General features: G+C 45.7%; 1 protein-coding gene across 2 annotated transcripts in view; it reads right to left on the reverse strand.

The window, feature by feature from the left end:
* The window catches only part of TRAPPC9 (trafficking protein particle complex 9), a 546,185-nt gene extending 541,332 nt beyond the window's left edge, over positions 1-4,853 (reverse strand). For both annotated transcript variants that reach the window (XM_026841777.1, XM_026841775.1), the window contains exon 1: positions 4,842-4,853. The gene's annotated coding sequence lies outside the window, so the exon portion shown is untranslated. The remainder of the gene's footprint in view (positions 1-4,841) is intronic.
* Between the last annotated feature and the right edge of the window lie 2,093 nt (positions 4,854-6,946).

The following is a 6,946-nucleotide window of genomic DNA, read 5'->3' on the forward strand; positions in this document are numbered from 1 at the left end:
CCAACGCCCAACAGCCCCTTCTGCACAGAAATCCTTCCTCAGAGCCAGCCTGACCCTGCCCTGGGCAGCTTGAGGCCATTCCCTCGGGGCCTGGCGCTGGGGCCTTGGCTCCAGAGACTCATCCCCCCTCTCTGCCCCCTCCTGGCAGGGAGTTGCCGAGGGCCAGGAGGTCTCCCCTCAGCCTCCTCTTCTCCAGACTGAACCCCCCCAGTTCCCCCAGCCGCTCCCCAGCAGACCTGTGCTCCAGACCCTGCACCAGCTCCGTTGCCCTTCTCTGGCCACGCTCGAGTCATTCAATGGCCTTTTTGGGGTGAGGGCCTCAAAACTGAACCCGGTAATTGAGATGCAGCCTCACTTCAGTGTCTTGTAGCTTAAAGGGCAAAAATCCTGAAGGCTCAGAAGCATGAGCCTTGTGTAAGAGTTAAGAGTGCTCTTCTAGTGCAGAATATGGAAATCTTATGAAGTCCCACAAGGCCAAGTGCAAAGTCCTGCACGTGGAATGGGGCAATCCCTGATACCAGTACAGGCTGGGGAGTAAGTGGATTGAGAGCAGCCCTGAGGAGAAGGACTTGGGAGGTACTGGTGGATGAAGGACTGGACATGAGCCAATAACATGCACTCCCAACCTGTAACGCCAACCGTGTCCTGGGCTGCATCAGGAGAGGTGTGGCCAGCAGGTTGAGGGAGGGGATTTTCCCCCTCTTACTCTGTTCTCATGAGACCCCCCCTGCAGTGATGAGTCCACTTCTGGGGCCCTCAGCATAAGAAGGACATGGACATGCTTGAGGGGGTCCAGAGGAGGCCACAAAGATGCTCCGGGAGCTGGAGCACCCCCCTGTGAGGACAGGCTGAGAGAGTTGGGGGTGTTCAGCCTGGAGAAGAGAAGGCTCCAGGAGACCTTATAGTGGCCTCCCAGGGCTGAAAGGGGCTACAGGAAAAATGGAGGGGGACTTCTTATCAGGGAGTGTAGGGATAGGACAGTCGTAATGGTTTTAAACTGACAGAGAGTAGATTTACATTAGATATTAGAAAGAAGTTCTTCATTGTGAGGGTGGTGAGGCCCTGGCACAGGTTGCCCAGAGAAGCTGTGGCTGCCCCCTCCCTGGAAGGGTTCAAGGCCAGGTTGAACGGGGCTTTGGGCAACCTGGGCTGGTGGAAGGTGTCCCTGCCCATGGCAGGGGGTTGGGACTAGGTGAGCTTTAAGTTCTCTTCCAACTCAAACTGTTCTATGACTCTATGTATGTATATATATATATACATGCACACACACACACACACACACACACATATATATAAAGTAAAATTATAGAAGTGGTTGCTGAATGTTGATTTACAACTCTTCCCATAGCTAGCAGATAGCAATGTTCAAAGAATTAAGTTTGCAGTATATCCCTTGTGTTTTCACATACATCTGTAAAGCTAATAAATGTGCATTTTTAAGAGACACACCTAGCTCTCGGGTGTCTCTCTTTAAAATGTTGTGTCTCAATTTGTTTTTGCTGTGGTTTCTGACCTGGCCTTAAGAAATACGTGATCACCATGTTATTAAAGTAATTATTCTTCTAAAATGGGTTAAGACCTTTCATTTGCCTGCATTTACATTTAATATTTATGTTGGAGGTAGGTTTGTGATCCGAGTGACCCTTCCCAGGCTCTGTAATCTTTCCCCAGCGATACACTTGTAACAAGGTCTCTCTAATAGTGACCTCTGAGGGAGCCACCCTGCCAATATTGTAAGTAAATGACAGTCTCTATCTAAAGCTGGTTAATTAACTGTATTTTTCAGTATCCCAAAATGTTTGTATGACCACTTCTAAAATCTATGTTTTAGAAAATTTAAAGGCTTACACTTTTTAAACTCAGAGGTAACAACTCATTTTCCCCATTTTTTGGGGGGAAGAGTATACATTTGCACCACTTACACGAGCTGTCTGTTAATAAATTACAATATTCTTTGGGCTGCCTGCATGAAGAATTGCCCACTGTCAACAGCAAATGCTTTATCAGACTGTCTTGTGAATAGAAGTCTCATCATTTAATATCATAGTTCAGATGATGATCAAGATTTTGGATTACAGAAAATCACTAAGAGTCCCCTGCAATGAGCAGGGACATCTTCAACTATTACATCAGGTTGCTCAGAGTCCCGTCCAACCTGACCATGAACAGGGAATCTACGACCTCTCTGGGCAACCTGTTCCAGTGTTTCACCACCCTCATTGTAAAAAGTCTTCCATCTATCTAGTCTATGCTTTTTTATATACATATCCCTCCTTATAAAACATTGGGAATAATAACTTCTGACAAACTTCCTCTTTCCAGATTTTTTATATTCCACAATAACACAGGAGAGCAGACACACGTTCCTGGTTGCCACCAACTCTTCCAACATGCTACTGTTGGAAGATCAACCTGCTGCCACTACATGCCCATGGAGCTGGTAGGCCCAAGTATTTTATCCAGTTATCAAGGCAGATCATCAAGCAAACCATCTTTTTGTTGTCTTAATGTCAAGAGAAAGGAAAATTGTATGATGTTTTCCTGCAAGCCCTCCTCTGCCACCTTTGCTACTCAGCCAAAGCAAAGGAAGTGAAAAACTGCTCTCAGTCTCAGTCTGCAAATCCTCTGGCATTCTCAGAGCATTCTCAGCCTCTACTTTTCCAGTGCAGATGCTTGTTGGAATAGAAGGGAGCATGTCATGACTTAAAGTAGTGTCACTCCAACAAAATAACTTCAATAGAATTCACAGGTTTTTAAGGTTTTGGATGAGCAATTGCATTTAGTTAGAATCATAAATCATTTAGGTTGGAAAAGACCCTTAAAATCACTGAGTCCAGCTGGTGACCTAACACTGCCAAGTCCACCCCTAAACCATGTCTCTAAGCACCACATCTACATGTCTTATAAATACCTCCAGGGATGGTGACTCAGCCACTTCCCTGGGCAGCCTGTTCCAGGGCTTGACAACCGTTTCAGTGCAGAAATTTTTCCTAATATCCAATTGAAACCTCCCCTGGTGTAACTTAAAGCTGTTTCTTCTTGTCCTATTGCATGTTACTTGGGAGAAAAAAACCCATCTCACTACAACCTCTTTTCAGGAGAGCAATAAAATTCCCCTGAGCCTCCTTTTCTCCAGGCTAAACAACTACAGTTCCCTCAGCTCATCACCCTCTCAGTGAAGAACCTTTTCCTAATGTCCCATCTGAACTTCCCCTGACGCTGCTTCATCCCATTCCCTCGTGTCCTGTCGCTGGTCACCAGAGAGAGGAGATCAGCACCTCCCCCTCCGCTGCCCCCCTTGAGGAAGCTGTAGACTACGATGGGGTCACCCCTCAGCCTTCTCCTCTCCAAGCTGAACAAGCCAAGTGACCTCAGCTGCTCCTCCCAAGTCTTGCCCTTGAGGCCTTTCACCGTCTTGGTCACCCTCCTCTGGACACACTCTAACAGTCTGATGTCCTTGTTACACTGAGGCACCCAAAACTGCACAAGTACTCGAGGTGGGGCCCCATCCCTGCCGGGTAGAGTGGGACAATCCCCTCCCTTGACCACCTGGCTGTGCTGTGAGTGATGCCCCCAGGACACAGTTGGCCCTTTTGGCTGCCAGGGCTCACTGCTCACTCATACTCAACTTGCCATCAACCCAAACCCCCAGATCTCTTTCTGCAGGGCTGATCTCCAGCCTCTTGTCCTCCCCATTTGTATGCACAACCAGGATTACATCATCCCAGGTAATCTGGCACTTGCTCTTGTTAAATTTCACATGGTTGGTGATTGCCCAGCTCTCTAGTCTATGCAGAACTCCCTGTAAGACCTCTCTACCTTTGAGGGAGTCCACAGCTCCTCCTAGTTTAGTATTGTCAGCAAACTTAATGTACATTCGATTCCTGCACTCAGATCATTTATAAAAACATTGAAGAGTAGCTGCCCTAAAATTGAGCCGTGGAGAGCCCCACTGGTGACTGGCAGCCAGCCTGATGTAACCCCATTTAATGTACTTGCTCTTTCTCCAGTAGTACTCTAACTTCTCTCATCAGCTTTTGGGAATTTGGCAGACACTTCCTCCAGATTCTCTTACATGGAGAATTCTGATTATATCCAGTTTATTATTTTTTTTCTTCTAATATCATACAATAAATATCAGATACAGAGAAGATCTTTTCAATGCTTCAACATTCTTTTCTGCTTTCAGGTAGCTCACTAGTACATGTGAGTAAGTTCTCCTCATTTGAGCGGACTGTGGGAGCAGCAAGTTTTACTTCTGCTGATGCTGTATTTCCACTCAGTACAGGACAGAGGAAGTAAGATCAGTAAATTAAGGAGGCAAATTAATACATTACTTCAGTTAGGTTCTGCTGCAGGTTCAGCCCATGAATAAATTTGTTCCAGTGTAGTTGAGGTTCAGAGCACTGAGAGTTCACACCAGTAATCTGGAATTTATGCACCATGACTCACATATAACCAATTAAAAGGGTGATGCTACAGGGTGAGACTGCAGCTAGGAAAAGGCTTTAACACCATCCTCCTGTTGTCCTGCTGAAGCTTGCACAGTACCTATACTGCTAACAGAGCACCACAGTTTCTCTTGAGTTCTCTAAATATGAAACAGAGGTTGAGAAGCTCAGAGAAGCCACAGCACTGCACTGAGAGCACAAATTGCAGTGGGGAAGTGAGGGACAGAGGGTAGGGGAATGAATCTAATCCTTCCTTTTTTTTTCCCTGGGAAATTTGTACATGTGCAGACACACATTTTCACACAATGAAGTAAAAAAAAAAGAAAAATAAGTTGAGATTGCTGCAGGGAAGCTCATAGGTGTCAGTAACAAGAAACAAATCTTGACTACGGGACAAGAACAGCATCTCTGGTTATTCCTTTATTAGACCTAATTTGGTTAAAGAGCTCAAAAATAACCTGCACTGAGCAGTTTCTTACTCAGGTCTGCAAAGCACAGCAAAAAGGACTCCTCTAGCAGAGCCTGGTCAGTCAAGTGAGAGGAGAAAAGGAGAGACTTGAGATGTGATGCTGCTCTGCAGGTTGTAATTAGTACAAGTAGTCCCTGTACTGCACAGGGCATATCAGCTTTGGGGCAAACTGTTGTTTTGAATTTACTAGAGGAGAGACTTATTTTACCTGCATTTCCAGTCAGGTTTAGCAAAGAATTATTAGTAACAATACCAATTTGGTTCCGTTCAAGAGAAGTAATTCTAGTATGAACTCCCCTATGGGTTTATCTGTTTGTTTTAAGTAGGATCAGGTTCGGTTCCATTACCTGTAAGACATTAATTTTGCAATTTCAAAATATACCAAAAAAAGTTAAATTATTAAGTACGGTAATATTGCAGTATCATGGTATTCTCAGAGTGTGCACAGCCACCGTATGCTGCACAGCTCCGTCGTCATTCTGTCTCACACAAACTAAAGCTGTGTCAGCAGCATGGAGAGATGCCTTAAGTTTGCTGTGCTCCTGCTCCTGTTCTCTACCCTGAAAGCTGTCATCAGCCCAGCATGGTATCAAAGAAAAAAAAGAGTTATCCCACATGTGGCCTGTTCAGGGAGCACAGCACGGGGAACAAGAAAACATCAAAAAATGAGATAGGACCTAGAGGAGAAAAAGTGAGTCCTGGTTTGCACAGACCACCTTAAATTCCATTGTCCATAGCTGAGTAAAATTACTACAGACAGGTCCCTAGATCGTGTGGGATCTATATGGATCCTAAATCCATATCCAAATAGCTCAATATCCTCAGAAATCTTCATAGTTCGATGGGGGTTCATAGGTATGTTGAAATCATGAAACACCTCAGTAGTATATATAAGAAATTCACTGTCATAGTAATGTCAACTGTTTCCACAAGATGTCACAAGACGATAAGGATCAAGGAAGAAACTGAGCCTGCTAAATATCCCTATAGCATCATAGGGCATTACGCTTCACTTCAGATAAAACTTACAAAGAATGGCCTCACAGAAGGTGTAACCTCAAGGGAATTACGCAGCCTGAGTGTTACAGACACTCTCAAATAACAACCAAGCTCCAAAAAAAAAAAAAAAATTAACACAGTTAACTAGCTCTCTGTAAATTACAAGTTCGAATGTCTGTGTGAGGAGAACAGAACAGCTTTCTAGGGTTTAACCAACCCAGAATGCCTAAAAAAGAACTCTATAGGGTTTAAGCAACCCAAAACGCAGAACAAAGCCCCACTCTCTGGGGTTTAGACAACTCCAAACACTTTACAAAGCCCTGCTACCTAGGGTTTAACCACAACCCAAAACACTTTATCACTCACCTGACAAGCGAGGGCTCTCACCCTCGAGGACCTGCTCAGGGCAGCGTCCCGACCCAAGGCACCTCGAGGAGTTTCCTTGGGCAGCGTCCTGACCCCAGGGGAGAGCCCTCGACCGCAGCTGCTGCTCCAGGGGACGAGCTCCAAATGGCTCCCAGGGGACTCCATCGATACCCAGGCCCAACCTGCCCTGTGGTCAATAGCGGCTCCCACTGCCCAAAGGCCCCAGTTACCGTGAGGCCCCGGAGCAAAGGCAGCCCGGAGCTGCTGCACTTCAGCAGCCAAAAGCTCTCTTCTCGTTGGGTGAGTGCACCTGCCCCAGTGTACAGCAACTACGGATGCTGAGCAAACACAACAGAAACAGCACAACACTGGCAAGCCCTGCATGCTCTCCCCAAGCTGCATCCCCTGATGTCCTGTGACTACTGAGCTAGACCGACCATCATCCCTAGCAATACATTTCTAAAATTCTTATGTCTTTGTCTTTCTGTGGAAGAATGGGACAGGATGGGACTGAGCCCTCTGTTAACCACAGCATTATGATCTGGCTCAAAATTGCAAACTTAATCATTAAAGAAACTGTATATACGTGAAATCGTGTTCTGAGCACTAGTGGATTCCTGCCAAACACAGATTTACCAAAAAAAAAAAAAAAAAACACAAA

This window comes from Athene cunicularia (genome assembly GCF_003259725.1).
Source record: "Athene cunicularia isolate RWA chromosome 2 unlocalized genomic scaffold, athCun1 chr2_part1, whole genome shotgun sequence".
Taxonomy (NCBI): domain Eukaryota; kingdom Metazoa; phylum Chordata; class Aves; order Strigiformes; family Strigidae; genus Athene; species Athene cunicularia.